The sequence below is a fragment of the Chroicocephalus ridibundus genome, chromosome 4 (assembly GCF_963924245.1).
Source record: "Chroicocephalus ridibundus chromosome 4, bChrRid1.1, whole genome shotgun sequence".
In the NCBI taxonomy this organism is placed as follows: Eukaryota; Metazoa; Chordata; class Aves; order Charadriiformes; family Laridae; genus Chroicocephalus; species Chroicocephalus ridibundus.
Genome location: NC_086287.1, coordinates 80,336,945 through 80,355,338, shown reverse-complemented (window position 1 = coordinate 80,355,338; position 18,394 = coordinate 80,336,945). Strand labels below are relative to the sequence as shown.

Sequence of the window (18,394 nt, the reverse complement as noted above, 5' to 3'; positions counted from 1 at the left end):
AAAAACTAGGAATTACAAGAAGATAATTGAGAACAGTAATCATTGACTTGACAATGATAAATCATACTGGATCAGCCTGAAACTACTTATCAAAAAAGGCAATGGTGGAGAAGGGAAGAGTATTGAATGTAATATACCTTGATTCAAGAAAGGCTTTTCGTGCTATCTTTCACAGAATTCTTATTTGGAAACTAAGGAAGTTTGGACCAGTGAGTGGAGTGTTAGAGAGAAATTTGGCTGACCACCCGGCTCAACGGGCCAACCAGTGCTTTCATGTCAGAGTATCCAGGGATACATACTGAGGCTGTTTATGTTAAATGTCTTCATCAGTGATCTGGATGATGCAAGTGAATACACAGTTGGCCAAATTGCGGATGATATTATATTAGGGTGGGCATGACAAAAGATAGAGCTTCAGTGCAGAGGGGCCTGGAAAACTTCAGAATTTGGCCAACATAAACTTGGTAAAGATGAACAAGGTGGAGCACAAAGTTTTGTACTGGAATGGAAAAACCCTGTGCCTTGGTACAGACTAGGAACCTGTTGGCTAAGAAAGGACTTGGAGTTACAGGGGAAGCAAGACTGAAGGTCAGCTGCCGGTGCTCTCTTTTCACAAGTAAGACAAATCACCAACTGGGCTACATTAAATATGACTGCTGATTTGTGGTGAGGCTGCACCTCAAACACTGCATCTGGTTTCAGGCCCTTCAGGTCAAGAGGGAAGTTGACAAACTGCAGTGGATCCATCAGGGCACTGTCAAGATCATTTGGGACCTAGAGCAACAGCCCTGAGGTTGAGGGAGATGTACTTGCTTAATCTGGCAAAGATACTAATAGCAGCCTACAGCTACTTGAAGAGGAATTGCAAAAATGATGGAGTTAATCTCTTCTTAATAGATGACGTAAAAAGGGGCAATCGCTATGAATTGTGGCTTGGGAGGTTTGAACGAAGCCTTCCTATCAAGACTGCCAATACATATACAGGTTATGAGTGTGCTTTTCATACTCCCACATCTCACAATCATTTCTTTTAATATCTGTAACACTTCAACCAATTCCAGTTGCTTTTAACACAGAATGAGTTTAAACCAGGTGAAAATTTCCACAGTCAGTTGATCACTCCCTCACCTGTCTCCTGTCATATCACTCTATTTAAGTCTCTTCTAGGAGTATTCAGATATCCTTTTTTGCACAGTGGAATGAATTAAAGATAAAATATCAACTTGGAGTTCCCAAGGAAAGGAATTTCAGTCAGCTTTCATAACAGGTTTTAAGCGGACTCAAAGAGGGTCTTAGTTTATGGATTAATAGCACATGCAGAGCATCTGCATTGACCTAGTAGACACTAATAGCTCGGTCTAAGGCATTTAAGTTGGTATAGTGATTAACCGATTAAAAATTCTCAGTAGTTTTTGACATAATAGACTATCATAGTCTATCAAGGAAACCATGCAAGATTGTTTAAAATTGTAATTCAGATTAAGAAAAACTATTTTTCCCTAGAATATAGTAGAGTTATGTGGAAAATAAAGCCCTAATAGAATTGCCAGAATAATTTACCGTCGCATGACATGAAAGTGGCTTAAATCTCTCCTGGCAGAGAGCGTGCAAAGTAATGGTTTAAAGTGATCATTACTGCTTAATCATGACACATTCTGCTGGAAGAGATAGTTATAATTCTCCAAAATGATGCATTTGTGTTTCCTCAACTCTTTCTGTTCTTCCTCTTTATGACATATATCAAGTGACAAGATTCATATTGAAATGAAATTTGTTCAAATCAGTTAGTGAATTAGTAGGAGAATGACCATACGATAGTTGTTTAAACTTTACTCAAATAATGAAAAGCATTTCAAATTATAATTATTACTGTTATCATCATTGGCTTGAAAATCAATAGCACGTAACATAATATTTGGTTTTACTCCAATCGTTTATATTTTATTTATATATTTACAGATGCAGTCAGGTAGCAGCCTCCAACATGGTAACAGTTCCATATACTATTCCTCATGTTTGGTTTTGCTGCATTACATTTGCATTATTTTCTTTTTGTGGCATACTGTGGCACAAAATTTAATTATTGCTATTTTTAGTTTACCAAATTAACCTTCTTCAGCAAGAACAACTGCAGACAGAGTCCCTGAAAAGTATATGTGAATTTTTTTAAAACGTACATGAATACATTTGTGCCTCTTAATATATGAGGTAGTTTGAAGGAGTCAATAATTATCCATAAATTATTAAAAATTATGGACAAGATTTTAAAAATTACTAGTATTTTAGATGCCAGTTGATTCGTGCCCAAGGGGCATTGGAAAAAACAGCTCTTTCCAGGTTTCCTGAGTAAATGCCTACTATATTATGCCTAATATATCTTCATGGAATTATTTTAAATACTGTGATTAAAAATGTTTTGCTTTTAATCATGGAAGTCATTATTTGGCCAAGCCTCCTGACACTCCTGACTGGAGAACTGGAGGGCCTACCACCCAGAGAAATACCATCAAAGCTTTTCAGGATTAGAGAGTTGACTAGCCTGGATTACTCAGTATCACCCCCATTAAGGAAATCCAATAGATGATGAAGATGTGTAAATTCATTATAAGCCATTAGACATCTCAGTGTTGTATCTCCTTATGTTTACTTAAAGAGACAGCATTGTCTTCCAAAGCTCTAAAAATACTATTAGATGTTTCTAGATAAGAAAAGGTATTGAGCCATTTTCAGTTAATGAAAAGTACTGAACGGTGGATCATTAGGATATTTAAATGCTAGTCGTATGTGAAACTCCAAAACTATACAAATGTTTTAAGTTTAATTCATTTGGTTCTTGGTATTGATTATTAAAGGCAATTCACAAGACAGTTGTTGAACAGATGGACCACTCAATATTTTGGTTATAATGGACATTGTTTTCTGTTACAAAGAGGGAGATGGTAGTTATTGTCACCTTGCAAAGTAACTTTTGCCATGGAATTCTCCTTCAATGCATTCATCGTTTTGTGACAGTGATGCTTTTAAATTCTTTGCCTCATGACTGGTCTTCCTTGTTGGAACAGAACTGAACCATTTCAAACATTCTGATTTCACAGCCACACAGGATTTAAAATATAAATTTCTCATGTATCTCATTAAGATTAGAGAGAATATATGTCAAGCATGTTTGTAAGAGCAGATCACTCCTTGATGTTTCAGTAGAGGTTTTTAATTTTTTGTCTCATATTGAGCTTTCTTTTCCTTGTTTTCATTGTGTTTTCTTTCTCCCTTTTGAAGTGTCCTTCGCTGATGCACAGTCTCTGCGCTGCAGCCTCCCTGACTTCTGGTCAGGATAGGGTGACTTTGCTTCCTTCTGCCATGCCTGTTCTGTGGCCATTTGTTTGCTAATGTGAAATATGCTCTCTGGCATATTAGGCCAAGCTGTAAGAAGTAATCTCCAGGCTGCTTTTGATACTATCAAACACATGGAAAATGCCTGTTCTCTGGGATCATTATAGCAATTATAGCATTATTACATCTAATTTCAGATCAAGTGTCCAGTATCACATATGTGTCTATAAAATCTTCAATGAACTGCTTTTAAAATGGCTCTCAACATGAGTTTTCTGCATACTATGTCTTGCCTGTCTTTGCCTGAAAAGACCCAGTCTATGTCTTGAAGGTACAGAAGCTCTACAAAGTTTTTTTGCTCTTGGGATTATAAATTATAATTTATCAACTGAAATACTATTCTTTACCAATGTAGAACTAAAAAATTTGTACAAAAGCTAGTTGTTACCTTCAAAAGAGGAGCTCTGCTAACCTGTGAGATATGAAAGACCAGGCCAGGCAGTCGAAAAAGCTTTTGAGTTTTGCCCCGAGTGAACATTTGTTGAAATACCTTGAAAAATATGCCTTGACTTCAGGCTTTGTAGGATAATGCTCTCACTGAAAATTTTCATATCCAATGCTGCACTTGTAGGTAGTCAATTAAAGGCAGTAGTAACTGGAAAAGTCTATAGAATCCATGCTTAAAAAAAATAATCAAGAAACATTAATTTTGTATCATAAGAGAACTGCAGTGCAAATAATATGGGTTGATACTTGGTCGACAGTGACACTAATGAAAGGACTTATGGAGATCATGTGCTGATTTCACATTTCTGGGAAATATTGGGAGTTGTATTTGAGAGGACAAAAGATGTTATTTTAAAGTCTATATGCAAGATGAAAACATCTTTTTAAAAAACAAGCTTTTTATAGCTTGTCATATAGTAAAGTAAAGTTAGAATTAATTTACTGAATCCAAGGATTTAAATGATCTAGAAAAAATTATTTTTTTCTTTTATAAAAACTGCAGAGAAGAAAAAGATTTACAATTGTAGAACAGAGAAAGACAATTACTCTGGGCAAAATCAATAAGGCTATGCACAAGGGAGAGAGGGATACTCAGCATGAGTTAAGGGTTGGTAGAAATAAGCCTTTAGTGTGAAATTCAATCCTGTGCTAAGTACCAACACAGACATATCACACGAACCAATTAAGGACCATTTAAGACTGATGTACTTTTTCATTAAATGTCTCTTAAATGTAAAACTTTACTAGGTCCCATCAGTCAAATATTCACTTAAAGGTGACCAATGAAGGTAGTAGAAAAGCTTTTCCTTTAAATTACCTGTTCTTTTGACCAGGAAAAATCTTGCTGAGAAGCTTAAAAACAGTCTATAGTAACAGGAGGTTAAAAAGGTAGTCTGTGCTTTTACAAGTCCCTAGCTTATTTATAATTGAGAGATGCACTCAATTTTGCTCTGCAAGGCTGCAGTTCCTCATAGAACATCTTGTGAATGAGTAAGAAAGGGTACTAACTGTTTGCTTGATCATTAATTAACCATCCTGCCCTTCCATATCAGCATTTAAATCCATTAAGCTTAACGTTTCTACATATACCATATTAACGATCTCACATAGAGATAGCAGTGGAATACGTAGTGATTAGTGACACAATAATCACATAAAACATGATCAATTTCATCAGTATTAATTCCATCGATTTGTGTCATTACAATAGATACTGGCTCACAATTTGAGGTGTATTTTTAGAGATAATAAATTATTACCAGATAAAATTATTTCCAGAGGAACAAAACCCCAAGAAAATAACACTGTGCCTTAGTGGGGTGTTCTTTAACAAAAAACAAAATCAAAACAAGAAAAAAAAAAACAACACCAAAACCAAAAACCAAACCAACAAAACAACCCCAAACCAACAAAAAAACAGAAAAGAGGCTGAGTTTCTAGTGAGATCAGTATAACAAGAAGTTCTGAAGTTCTAATTTCTTTTAGTTCTTCTTTCATGACATCATGATGATATGACAGCGATCCTTTTCAAGAGCTGTGTTTCTCTTTTCTGTAAGAGTTCTTCCAAATTTTAATCGAGACAGCTGAAATACAAACTATCTGTGAAAGCTCATGAAAAGGCAACAAAGCTAGTGAGATGTACAGTAAGATTTACATATAAAGCACTTCAAAGCCTGTAAAGATTCAGAAGGTATAAACTGACACTCCTTTGGATCATTTACTAGTTCATACCACTGAGATTCTCGTTCTAGAGTGGTTTTCTTTGGGAAGAGTAGGAAGTAGTAGTGGGAATGCAACATAGTATTCAGAATAGCGATGAGGGCATTTTCTGCATTGCACAGCTCAGTGAAATAAATGCATCATGAAATTAAGGGCCAGTGCATTTAGAACAAATAAAAGAAAATATTTTATGCAGAAAACTGTTAGCCCGTGGGTTTTTCAATGGCAAAAAGACAGATAACGTGTCTGTATATAACGGGGCTGGGTAATTTATGTTTGCTAACACTATTTGTAGCTGTGATAATACAGATGATCAAATCTCATGTGTCAGAGAAATATGATGAAAAGGGAACGCTTCTTTCATTTTTTTACTGTCATTTCATAGTCAGTTAGATGTTTTACGGTTATATAAAGTAGAGACATAAAGTATGAGAGGAGCTGTAGAACAGTAGATGGACCCATTATGACAAATTCTCTATTACTTGCGTTGTGAATACCCAATCCAGAATGCCCATTGTTGCCAAACTGCAGAAATATTTCTATTTTAAGAGTTAGCCTGGACAAGCAAAGCTGATAAATGTTAGAGCTAAGATAAAACTATGGAGCAGAGCTAAGTGACCCAATAATAATATCTTACAACTTCTTTATTCATATGACACCTGATTTATATGGCTGTAGTTCCCACTCATTTCAATGGTTCCTTGTGATTTACATTACTATAAATGACAGTGAGATCAATTCTTGCACAAAAAGGCATTTTCAGTTGAGATTTTTCTGTCTTGATGCTATGTTGCACAGGTTCAAGCACTATTTTCTCTTTTGTCACTTTTTGGTCAAGACATATTCTCTGTAAAAGGTTCTGGGAGAGTTCTGTCACATTAATACTTTCTAACTGAAGGCATCATTTGCCAGAGCCTATATTCAGTGTCACACTCTTTAAAAGAATTGCTCTTGGCATCACAGCCTAATGGTATTACGAATCCTGTCACACTATCAATAGTGAAGTGGTAAGAGAGTTAGAAATATTAGAATGGTGCTCCATAGTTATATGGCTTGGCAAAGAATAATCTGACTCTTCTCTTGCTCATACCAATGAAATGTTGTCAATCTCAACTATCCTGATTTATAGTCTGATTGGAAGACCACTAGAATCAATCTTCACCTGTCCAAGGGGAACAAAGAATTCCAATTTAAGTGCTTCACAGTGTTCTTAAATAAGAAGAAACTTGAACTTAGTGTGTAAACAGATCAGTAGTATCATCACTTGTTCCAGATTTAACAAGGAAGTAAATCACCTTAGCAAAATATTCTTTTGGATAAATTGTAAAGCAATATCACATAATCCAGCAGACACCACGTGGACTTTTGTACATCTAGTTCAATCTGTCAAAAAGCCACCTAAGAAAGCATCAAGCAGTGTAAAATTTGACTGCATCAGACTACTGACCGCAGCCTGTCTGTCACATAGCCGCACCAGATAATTGGATAAGTCATGACAGAAGGAAGTATTTATTTGGGTTTTCTACACATTTCTGAAAACTAAGAGAATTTCCAAGACAGCGGTAGTATAGAAAGTTTACAGAATTTCCTAAAATTAAATGGATGCATTCAGATGGTGTGTATACCGTTTCATGTGAAAACCTCATAGTCTTAGTAAAACCAAATGTGTTTAGTATAAGAAACTTAACTATGTCTGCCAGAAGAATTACTAGTGATTTCAATCTATTATAATTAGTTGGTTATCAATTTTAAGTCTTAGAAAAGGGTGTAAGCTCTTTGTGAGAATAATTGTCTGTTATTATCCACTCTGGTGCCACCCTGAGAGGACAAGAATTCCTATGTATTGCTGATATAGGAAAAAAATTAGTAGGAACAATTAAGCATAGCTAAAATGGAAGAAGCTTGAATATAATCAAGCCATTCAATAATTTATGATTTTTATTATCAGTTTCTTTAAGTAGACTGTTTTAAATGTTTACCAAATAAAAAAGTAAAAGCATTGATGGAAACAAACCCTTCTAAAAGAGTTGTACTGTGCAGATGCAATGAGTTTTTCTTCTGTAAAACCATCAGAAAACTTAGTGGCTCCCTAAGGTATATTTAAATATTCTTTGATGAATTTTCTTGTGTCATGCTTGATTTTGCATGTGTCACACAATTTCAAAGAATGTGTACAGTGGGAGCAATTACTTCTCCTATATAACTGTAATATGGCTTCATATATAATAATGAACAATTTACATACATTATATCTGTGCAGGAACAACCATATTTAACACAGTCCTTTAGTGAAAAGATTCTTGTCAGTCTTCTTGTGGGAAGATTGTTATCTAAAAAGCAGGCATTCAGTCTGAATATAAGGAAAAGGTAGAGTCTTTGTTTGTTGGTGTAGTACACTTGAGTGAATTAGGAAGACTGAAAACAATTCAAGTATTTTTGCATTTTTAAAAACCTTTCTTTTTATGTGTCCATATGTCAACCGGTCACTAAGTCAGGAAGCAAATGTAGTCTTGTATTGGACTCAAAGTGTGCCCCTGCAAATGTTGGGCAGCGTCCCTGCCAATGGGAGTTAGTATAATCCTTCCTTCATTCTGCCTGAGTTACTCGTTACAGTTCACCTGGTATCACTGCTACCCCCTTAAAATCATCCCGTCTCCTTAGACCCTTCACACGATTTTCACTGGTCTATCTTTCTTTTTTCCCCAAGTGTTGTGTCAGCATTACAAGCCTGATCAGTGCTGCGTAGAACTGACATTTCTGCATCTTCTTGATTTTAGGCACCTGGAAAAGAAAGGACTCTTAATTTTTCGTTAAAGGGTATACAAAGTAAAAGTGAGAATCTTCACTAATTATTACACTGTGGACAATTTTATTTTTGATCTGTGACCTATATATATGGAAATACATGATAATTACTGCTTGCTTTTACACTACTGTTGGGGTTCTGATGTCCTTGGGATTTGTTCTTAAGACCGGAGCGAGCACAAGCCATTTCACCTGTGCTGCTTGAGTGCTGCACTACACTTGAGTCCCTCTCTCCCCTTCTCTACAGTCTTTTTTAGTGTTGATTCTGTCCCACTGTTACCTCCCCTGCCCTTCTCTGCCCTCAGTCCAGACTCGTTCTTTTCAGTTGTCCAGGATCCATAGGCTTCTCCTGTAGCATCTCTCTTCTTGACTGCTCAGCCTCTGTCTCTCCTGGACTCTGTTGCCCATTTCCAGTTTCTCTCAATTCTATCTTCAGTCTCTGCATTGACTTCTCCCAGTTTGTGTCCTTAGAAACCCTTTTATCCTTCTGTAATCAAAAGGGATATCTTGTTCCTGGAAATGGCCGAACCTCTCTGACATTTTTCTAATTTTTTTTTCCTGAAATTTTCTAGAATTATCCTGAGAATCTTGGAAATTTCCTAGAAACTTTCAATCTAAATACTTGCTGTTTTGTAAAGCTATGAGCAACTGAGAATATGACTTTGTGATGGTAATCATTAAAAACCTTAACAGGAGACAACCTTTTAGCCTTGCCTTTTCAGCTGTGCCCAATAACTTTTTTGACTCTAAAGAGTCTTTATGCCTTATTATACCATTAATTCACAGTATGCGATTTCACTGAAATAGCCTGTTCTCGTTACCATGAAAATTAGTGACAACATCACTGGTGAGCACTGCTAGCTATCTTTTGCTGTGCTTTAAAAATTTTCACATAGATCACTGATATCAAAATATAGATGCGGTACATCCAAGTTTAAACAAAGTCTTGTAGACAGAGAGAATGAGTAAATGGCGGACTGAGCAGAAATGACACTTTTTATTACTACCAATACATCATTTTTCTTTAAAAACAGGAGGGGGGAAGTAAGTTCTTTGATGCTAATTCTATTTTTAATTAATTTTTAGGGTCATGAATTTACATTACTAGAAAGTGTGAAGACTGAAGTTTCACTTTGACGCTGTACATTAAGATTTAATGACCTAGACTTATTTACACCTAAATGAGCTTTTTAATGGTCTAATTAACAAAATGTATCAGTTTGGCTCTTTAAACTAAGCCACTGTGAGGTAGTATCTTTTAGTAATTTCAAATGTTTAATAAAAGATGAAAGTCTTCCATTATTTTAAGTGAGTACTTTTCTAACAAGCTGTTTCATCTTAACATATTACTGCTGCCTCAAAAAATTGGACTTTACATTCAGAATAAATTTAAATTAGGATCAATTACATTTAAATTTAAATTCAGAGGAATTTGAGCATTTTGTGGAGGAAAAAGGTAAAGAAATGCTTAGATCTTGCTAAACTCATGCATGAGAAATTCTAGCTCCCAGGAACTGCTGTTTTCAGAAGAGGTTCTTGCCTATCCTGCTGAAGTGCAAAAGGTCCAGTTCGTGAAACGAGAAGTATGATCTTCTCAGCGCTGAGAAGAATAAGTCCTCTGTTTCTCTTGGCTGCTGAGTCAGACCTGATCCATGGTGGATTAAATCCAGTTCTGTGGGTTTGATTTTATTAGGAAATCTAACTATGAAATACTTTTCAGTGATTTTTTAATCATTCTTTCCAGCTGTGTTAGCTAGAATTCAATTTACATCAGAAGAAGACAATATATTAATTATCAGAATTTTCTTACCTTTTGTCTGGAGGCTTCCAAGTACCTTGTAGAGGCAAATTTTACCCCCTTTTTTAAAGAGAGGGAAGCTCAGATGTAGGATGATTCAGGACTTGCCCAAGATCACAGAGAAAACTGAGCAGTGGAGCTATTCATTCTCAGGTAATCTTAATATTGTGACACAGGCTAACATTTCTGATGTGCAACAGTAACTTATATAAGTGGCAAACTTCAAGTACAAGAGGACCCCCACTGGTTTCCATGGGGCTACTTGTATGAATCAAGTTGAGCATTCAGATAAGGTATTTGCAGGATTAAGGCTTTACATATGGTGGAGAATTGAGATTTATATAAACTTTAAATAGATTCCCAATCCTTTGTGCTTCCCATTGTCCTGTGTTGCCTCTCACTCTGAAATAGGGCATATGAGACAGCCAGGAGAACTGAGCAGACAACTGGAAGAGAGAAGGCTGTCTCCTATGAATTAAAAAATCTAAAGGCTGACCCCCCAAATCATACGCTTCAGTTTCAATCACTTCCACGGCTTTGATATCAATCCTGTGATTCTATTTTGGTTTGTCTTCTGATTTTTGAACTCCTGGGGTTGGCTACACTGACATAATCTCTAAATTTGGTGGGGAGAGAGAAAGGCAAGCATTGTTCGGGTGAAGGAGCCTGAACAGCAGCAGCTGCTGATCTGCTCAGTCAACACAGTCTATTTTATCACACGGCTTGAGATCGAAGGTTTCTCAACTATATTTTTAGTGCATTAAGTAAAAGCTTATTTGTTTTTTGACTGAGGTGATTAAACCCTTGGTGAGATGCTACTGCTTGTTCTGCAAAATAATAAAGACTTAATCTTACAATAAACTCAGGGGTGCAAAATGAGCATCACTCAAACCTCTATTACATTACATTCATAGTCAGAACGTTCAGAAAACGTCTGCATCTCTGAAGTCATGATTATCTCTGCTTTAACGGGCATTGTATCAGTTACAAAAGATAAAAAATAAGTTACCTGAGTCTCCTGTTAGGGCTGGGGAGCTATGTAATTTAAGTAAATAATAACATAGAACATAGCAACATCAGCAAGATTAGAACAGGGGATACATCTGTTTATGAGTTCTTCCTCAGGAGTATTTTTAGCCTCTATCCCTTAGAGAAAGGATTTGTGGCAAGAAATACAGTGTATTAAGGGAATTCACTGCCATCTAAATAGCCCCTGCACTGGAGGCCATGAAGTATTGTAGACCATAATTAATCCTTCGGTTTACCATCAGTGGTAGGTTGGTAATTTTGTGACAGACTAGTGAATCCAGGCAGCTTGTGAACCCACTCTCTGTTCCTAGGGAGTTCTATAGAAAAGAACCACAGCTACAACAGAGCTGTCTACAGACACCGTGCAATAGCACACAGAAATACCAGTGAGTGGGCGCTGAGTGAGCACTAGAAGCCATCTAGCAGCAATAGCACAGTGCTCTGTTTGGGTTTATTACTCTGATAGGAACAATATGTCAATACTGCAATTCTACTTTTAGTACCAAGTGAGTTTGTAAACATCACTGTATAACACTGTAACACTGCATTATGTTATGCAGACATGTACCTGGTGAAATGGGAACAGAGAGGGGAAATCCTGGCTCCCATTAGAGGCAGAAGGAGTCTTCATGTTACTCCAGTTGGTTCAGGATTGCACCCCATGTTTTTTTTTACTGGTTTGGGGTTTCCCACCTACGTATGGGTTCATCCACGGCTTGTGTCATTATCTATTGTGTCTTTGCCTCTCCTCCCCAGTGCCGCTGACGTTTCAGTCCCTTGTGCTGCTCATCTCCCCGAACCTACCGGGCCTATTCATTGTAATTCATATTCTTCATACAAGTTGTTTTGCAGCTGTTATAAACTGAAGAATAAATGATAAATCTCTGGCAATGTCTTGTCTGTTTAAACAGAAAGGTCTTTAGGAACAAGGACTGCCTTTTACTGACTGTTGCTATAGTGCCTAGCACAATAGGGGCCTGGGTCTTAGTTGGCATCAATGCAATACCCTCATTGTAGTAATAAATGTTCCTGAGGAGACAGAAAAATACAACAGCTACTCCCTAATGCAGTCATGCACCATAATGGCATAAAATAATTTGACATACAGACTAGTCACATTATGTGTGGAATTACACCTTGCTATGCAAAAACTTCTCAGGTACTAAAAATAATCTTTCGGGTAGCACTGATGATCTTGCAGTAACCCAAATGATTTTACAGACCCCAGAGCTCTCTTTCCTATATATAGAGATACCATACTCTCTAATGTACCACTGAACTCAGGCAAATGCGGCTACACGGGAGATGAAATGCAGAAAACATTTAACAGTACGAGAGCTGCAAGACAGAATGTGAGCTAAAATAATGCACTCTGTTAATTTTGTGAGGAGGATTTAAATAAGTAGGAAATTATCTGCTGGGATGGAATTTGGCAAGAGGACCAAACTTAGCTTTCCCTCATGTCATCCAAAATGTGTCATGTCCATCTGAATAATGTCCTCCCAGATGGAAATAGACAAAAATTTTTCAGTAAGCAATGCTTCATTAGAAAATGCTGAGTTACTGGAAAAAAAAAAAAAAGAAGTATTTGTCAGGAAATTCTCTGTGTCTTTGGGTTTGGTTTTTTTGCTGTTGTTTTGGGGTTTTTTTTCTTCATTTTCCCCCCGCCCTGCCAAAATGTAGGCAGGTCTCCCTTATTGATTGCTCTGCAGCAGACCTTCTGTGCGGCCTTTGTCTGACTCCAGGGCACTTAGCAGGCTCCCTGCAGCTCAACTAGGGGCTGAACCCTAGGAGCTCACATATCTTCCACCTGTCTCTGGTAGAGCTGGAAACCCTGAATTTCTGAGGCCTCTGACCCAAGTGGAAGCTCCTGCAGCTTTGACTCCTCTCTTCATAGTAAAGAATTTGGATACCTTAACTACTGCCCCAGCCTCTGGCCTGTGGGAATGTAAGCCTGGAAGCCCTGGGAAAGCTTTGACCAGCTCATTCTTTTGCACCCTGAGCACTGGGCACTGTAAATACCAAGAATGCTGGTTAAAGTGTGGATGTTTTCTACTCTGTTGGTAGGTAAGAAACAATCCCAGGAGCCCTGAGGCTCTCAAATCTGGTGTTTTTATAATGGGGTGTTTCCCAGGTTCATCCAAGATTTGTACAGTTGGCCCCATTTGTTTCAGACAAAATAATCAGCACCAAAACTAATTTTTCCAATGTAAGATTTTCAGAATTTTAATTCCATTAGAATTTTTGAGAATCCTCTTTTTTATTCTCTTTCAAAACAGAAATGTGGAGCAGAGATCTTGAATTTGAGTGAAGGCATCTCCAGGCACTGCTGAGGAACTACTCCGTGCTCACTCCTTGGACCAAGTGCCTCACCAATTGCTAGCATCGCTCCAAACTTCTCTGCTTGGTGGTTTGCCATCTGAGGTTGGTTGGGATAGTCATTCTTAGCCTGTGAGATGTGGCGTACCAAGAGTGGGAGATTGATAATCTTTTGCACTTAATTCTTGGTCATGTATTGTTTACACTAGAACCATTACATGTTCTATAACCTTCAGATATCCTGGTTTTTTTAACTATGACTTTTATAGTGTCAAGATGTGTTGAAGTGTATGTACAGTATGTTCAGTCATAGTGTGTGCAGAGTTCAAAGCTTTGTGCCTCTGTTAGACAGAATCTCCCTGTGCCTTCACAGCTATAATTTTGCCTCTTGACAGAAACATTAAAAATAGCTGTGGATGTTAAAGATGCTCCCTGCTACCCATAACAACAGTGTTTCATTGCATCAGAGTTAATAGCTGTGGAAGGACTGAGCACAACTGACTGAGGCTATGAAATGTCACTACATTTCCATTGAATGGTCTTCTGTCCTGTGCCAACATGGAAGAAAGCTAACAGCACTTTAAATTAACGATCTCTGATAGGCATATAATTAGGATGAAGTTTGCACTTCATGGGGTAAATAAGAATAACTGAAGCTCTCAAAACACACATTTAATAAATATTCAAGGACTGTAATAATTCACCAGCAATTAGTTGTGAGCAAATTTTGTGAGAAATCAAGAGATATATAGTGCCTGTGTGGGCATATACATAAAAGCAAGGGTGGCCAAGGCTGTGGGTTGGCGCCTTGTCCCTGTTTGTGTCCCTCCATGTAGACTAGGTGCAATGGCAACCCTGTGCTCTTGCCATGCAAAATCTTCATTTGCAGGTCATTTGTAGGAAGGTTTGCTGGGGATCTTTGTACCCGGGCACACCTTGCTCTGCAGTACCTGAGAATGCAAATTAGTTTGTCACTCACATAGGAAAGGGTACTGAGTATTGAATACCCAACATTATTACCCAATATTATTACCCAACCCATACGAATACCCTTCTGGCTGTAGGTAGGACTACTCCTATGTGGCAAAGTGTTTGTAGGGTCAGGACTGGAGAAAACTTTGGCTAGGACTAGAAGCTTTCAGTTCCCAGAATCAGAAAATTCAGAAAGGGATAGTGAAGGCCTTATTCAAGGCAGTGTGATGAAATTTCCTCACCAACTGTTTTGCAAAAATTATATTAATAAACGGTTAATCTGGGAATTATTCCAGCAGATCATGCACAGGGACATCAAAAAAGAAATGGTGCTGGCATCATTTTATGTATAACGTTTGAGATGTCAACACTATGCAGTGATTTGAGCACACTGGTGCCTAACGAGAGGAAAGGTGTATGCTGGGGGAAAGAGACAGAAAAAAGTTTGAGGCGGTATTTGTTTAAAGAAAAAATCCATCATATGGCTTTTTTAAATGAGGATAAAACTACTCTCTCCAGCTGCATACAAATGGGAGAACATCTCACATATTAAAATGGAACTGGGACTTTCAAGTACTTCACTCAATATGCAGAAAATAATACTGGATGTTGACAGCTTTTCTCCATGAAGAAGACAGCTGTGGGGGCCCTTTTATTAGACAGCATAAAAAAAAATCCTGAAGTGAAGTTTTCCCAAGTAAATAGGGAAATATTCAATAAAACAGTCAAGTGCTGTTTTTATTTTGCTGTTCACTATGGAGTTTGTTACATTTCCTGCAAATAATACACAAAACAAATCCCTTTTTAGGACTGTGGGAAGTACTCATATATGACAAATGGTGATTGGTATATAGATGTGCTGAGATGGTAATTTCTGTGTTCTCCAGAGCCTATGAATCATCCGACAGTGCCAGTGTGATGTTAAAGTAGAACAATATTTTCCTTTTCCATTCTGGAACGTCCTGAACTTTCCAGAACCAGGCAGCATTCCTTATAATTAGAGATGACACCCTGTGAAACCACAAACTGTGTTCATTCTCAAAAACCTCTGTGTAGTTCCATGCGTGAACTATACGTATTGCCCTTATTCTTACACACTTGGTCCTAGTAGAGAGCCAGATCCTGGATTCAAACACTCAGAATTATGTATTATCTTCCAGCTAACTTGAAACTGCATTATCCCCATCTTTCCATTGGGATCAATCTGGGAGCTACCTCTGAGGCAACTCTGGGAGCTACCTCTGAGGCAACCCATTGGGCCTAGGTGCTGAGTGACTGTTGTGGAAGTACTTTGGCTCAAGAACTGCTTCCACCATGTCCCAGTCAGCTGATGCTGAAAAAACTCATTCTAAAGTACTTCTTCAGGGATTTTTTGAGAGATGTTTGGGAAAATGATAGTTTATACTGTTGAAAGTGATGGTTATGTCTTTCACAAAATATTTATGATACTTGTATGAGCATCCGGGACACAAAACAGTTAATATGCAAACAACGGAGTTAACTGGGATATTGCAGAACATCAGCAAACATATACAGTGTAAATCTGACAGGTGATACACAGAGATAAAAATCAGCCTGACAGCTCTTAATTTCCATTTCTATTCAAAAGATGACTTCCCAGAGATGAAGTACTGCTTCAAGAAACAGCCACACTTTCTCCATGCTTTACCTCTCACAGGTTCAAGAAGGGCCTTTGCATTTCAGGGAAGGAATGCTTCTTCCCTAAAACTTCATACACTTGGGTTTTCATACACATGTCTTGGGTTTTCCTCTCTTAGTCGCTTTCAATCAAACCAGATGTTTCTTTGTTGTTTGTCGTTCTGTGTTTGCTTGCAGTGCTACAGTTAAACACCAATTACAACTTGGATAGGTGACAATGTAATACCATTTCTGTTTAACTCTCTTTTTCAAGTGTCGATAATGTATGTCTTAATCATAGTGACTGTTAAGTTATAACACGGAAAGCCAAATGTATCAAATGCAAATGCTGTTATACAGTTTAAAATGACTGCCATTTAAGAGAAGTAAAAGGACTGATGAAATTGATATACCAAGAGGGTTTTGTAAATCTCTGGAAGGACACAGGAGTACATTGATGTATTCCTAGTGATGTCTGCAGCTAGTTCTCATTTGAAAATCCTTAAGTTGTTTTGAAAATTCATCCCATTTTGTCTCTTTAAAATGCATACTTTGTTCCTCACTTTCTACAGTGGTAGAAGTGAGAGGCTAAAACCATCTTCATGGCTTGTCATTTGACAAGTTATTCTGCCGGCTCATCCTTTTATCTCTTGTGAAATATAAACATCTCTGCCACAAAGACCCTCTGAAGCTTACCCCATTCTCCCTAACTAGCTGACTTCTGTGTCTGACCTTCATAAGCACTTAATCAAGGGATATTCGCTAGCTTAATTAGCCAGTACTGCATTGTTTGTTAAATCTCTCCTAACCTCTATACAAGGCCCAGATCCTCACCCATAGCTCAGCGAGGTGCAAACTGCAGTTGCTCTTCCCTGACTTGCCTTCCTCTATTCCTCTTCTATATACGCAGAGCTAACCAAGGTGAAGCAATTTATCGCCACTTTATTGACTCTTATGCTGTATTCCCACTGGGATTTCAGTGCCGCCTGGGGCTTCTCAGTGCTAGAATAACATAAATGTTTCATAAAGTTAATATAGAGAAGGAAGGGGAGCAGGTAGGAGTCAGGTTGCCCACAAATGTTGAATAACGGGACTGGAAGAAATGCTGCAAGTCACTGTAAGCAAAAAGCTTACATCAACATCTCTATTCTATAATTACATGGTATACTCAACGGCTGTTAGCTTTGGCGGGCGTTGCACAGTAAAGATGCATTAGAGTAATTATATTGTAATGACAGAAGATCATGAGTTAAAGATGTTGTGGATCCTGTTAGTATACACATCTGAAATTGTTTGGAGATGATGTGGGAAGTGTATCCACATGGAATTTGATAGCACTGATATAGTAATTAAAGCTGAGGAGATGGGGTTTGCACTTATTTCCTACTGCTCCCTGTGAATATTAATTAGCTCATGTAACCACCTGACCCCCGCAATAATCAGCTCTGTTAGATAGAACAGGAGGGAAAATGTGAATTGCCGGCTAAATATTTATTAAGAAAGCTGAGATGAAAACAGCCCAGTTGTGATAGAGAATAGAGGCTCCTGGAAGCCCAAGTGCCTTCCCCCTGGTGAAAGGAAGAGCAGAATCTTTGCAGTTTCCTCTGGCCTCTGCTTCATGGACGACAAGGACAATTCTGGCACCACACAGATGACAGAAACATACCTGGCTTGGCACAAAAATGCGTAAGACAATCACAGGTCTGTAGTGACCTCAGATTTCTGAAGACAGCTGAGACTTTTTTTTCCTGCTTGCCTTCCTGCGTGCAGGCTGTAAGGAGGAGAGGTGACTCCAGAAGGCCAAAAATGTAAGTCTGAGCTGCAAAGATGGGATGAAGAGGTACATGGGGAAACCCTGCATCTTGTACTGGGGAAAGCCCTAGGAATTAAGCTAAATAAAACTAAAATTCTGTCCCCAAGCCCTAGACTGCCTGGCAATTGTCTCTGCCTGGCAAAGCAATCCTTTTCACCGTTCACACTAATAGTGTAGTGTGAGCTTTGGGGATACCCAGAAAATTGGGTTCAGGGGAGAAGTTTGAATGTGTGTTTTTTAAAGATGGCAAGTAAAAGCTGTGTAGAAAATGAAGATTAGTCTACATCTGCAGCATAACTAGGTAGCTCTGTTTCTCTCCCCATTAGGTCTTGGTCTTGTTTGGTGCAGCAGCAGCCTTCTTAATTGTTTCATTATGAGATTTGCTATAGAGTTCATATTTTTGTCCTTCTCACATCTCCCTCATCTCTTCTTATCATAGTCCCCTCTCCAGTCATAAGGATCGG

The 18,394-nt window shown here is 38.0% G+C and overlaps 1 long non-coding RNA gene across 1 annotated transcript in view; it reads left to right on the top strand.

Annotated features, from left to right (window-relative positions):
* The window catches only part of LOC134515438 (uncharacterized), an 81,443-nt gene that overhangs the window by 46,583 nt on the left and 16,466 nt on the right, over positions 1-18,394 (top strand). The window contains exon 2 of the long non-coding RNA XR_010071013.1: positions 13,468-13,612. This is a non-coding gene — a long non-coding RNA (uncharacterized LOC134515438). The remainder of the gene's footprint in view (positions 1-13,467; positions 13,613-18,394) is intronic.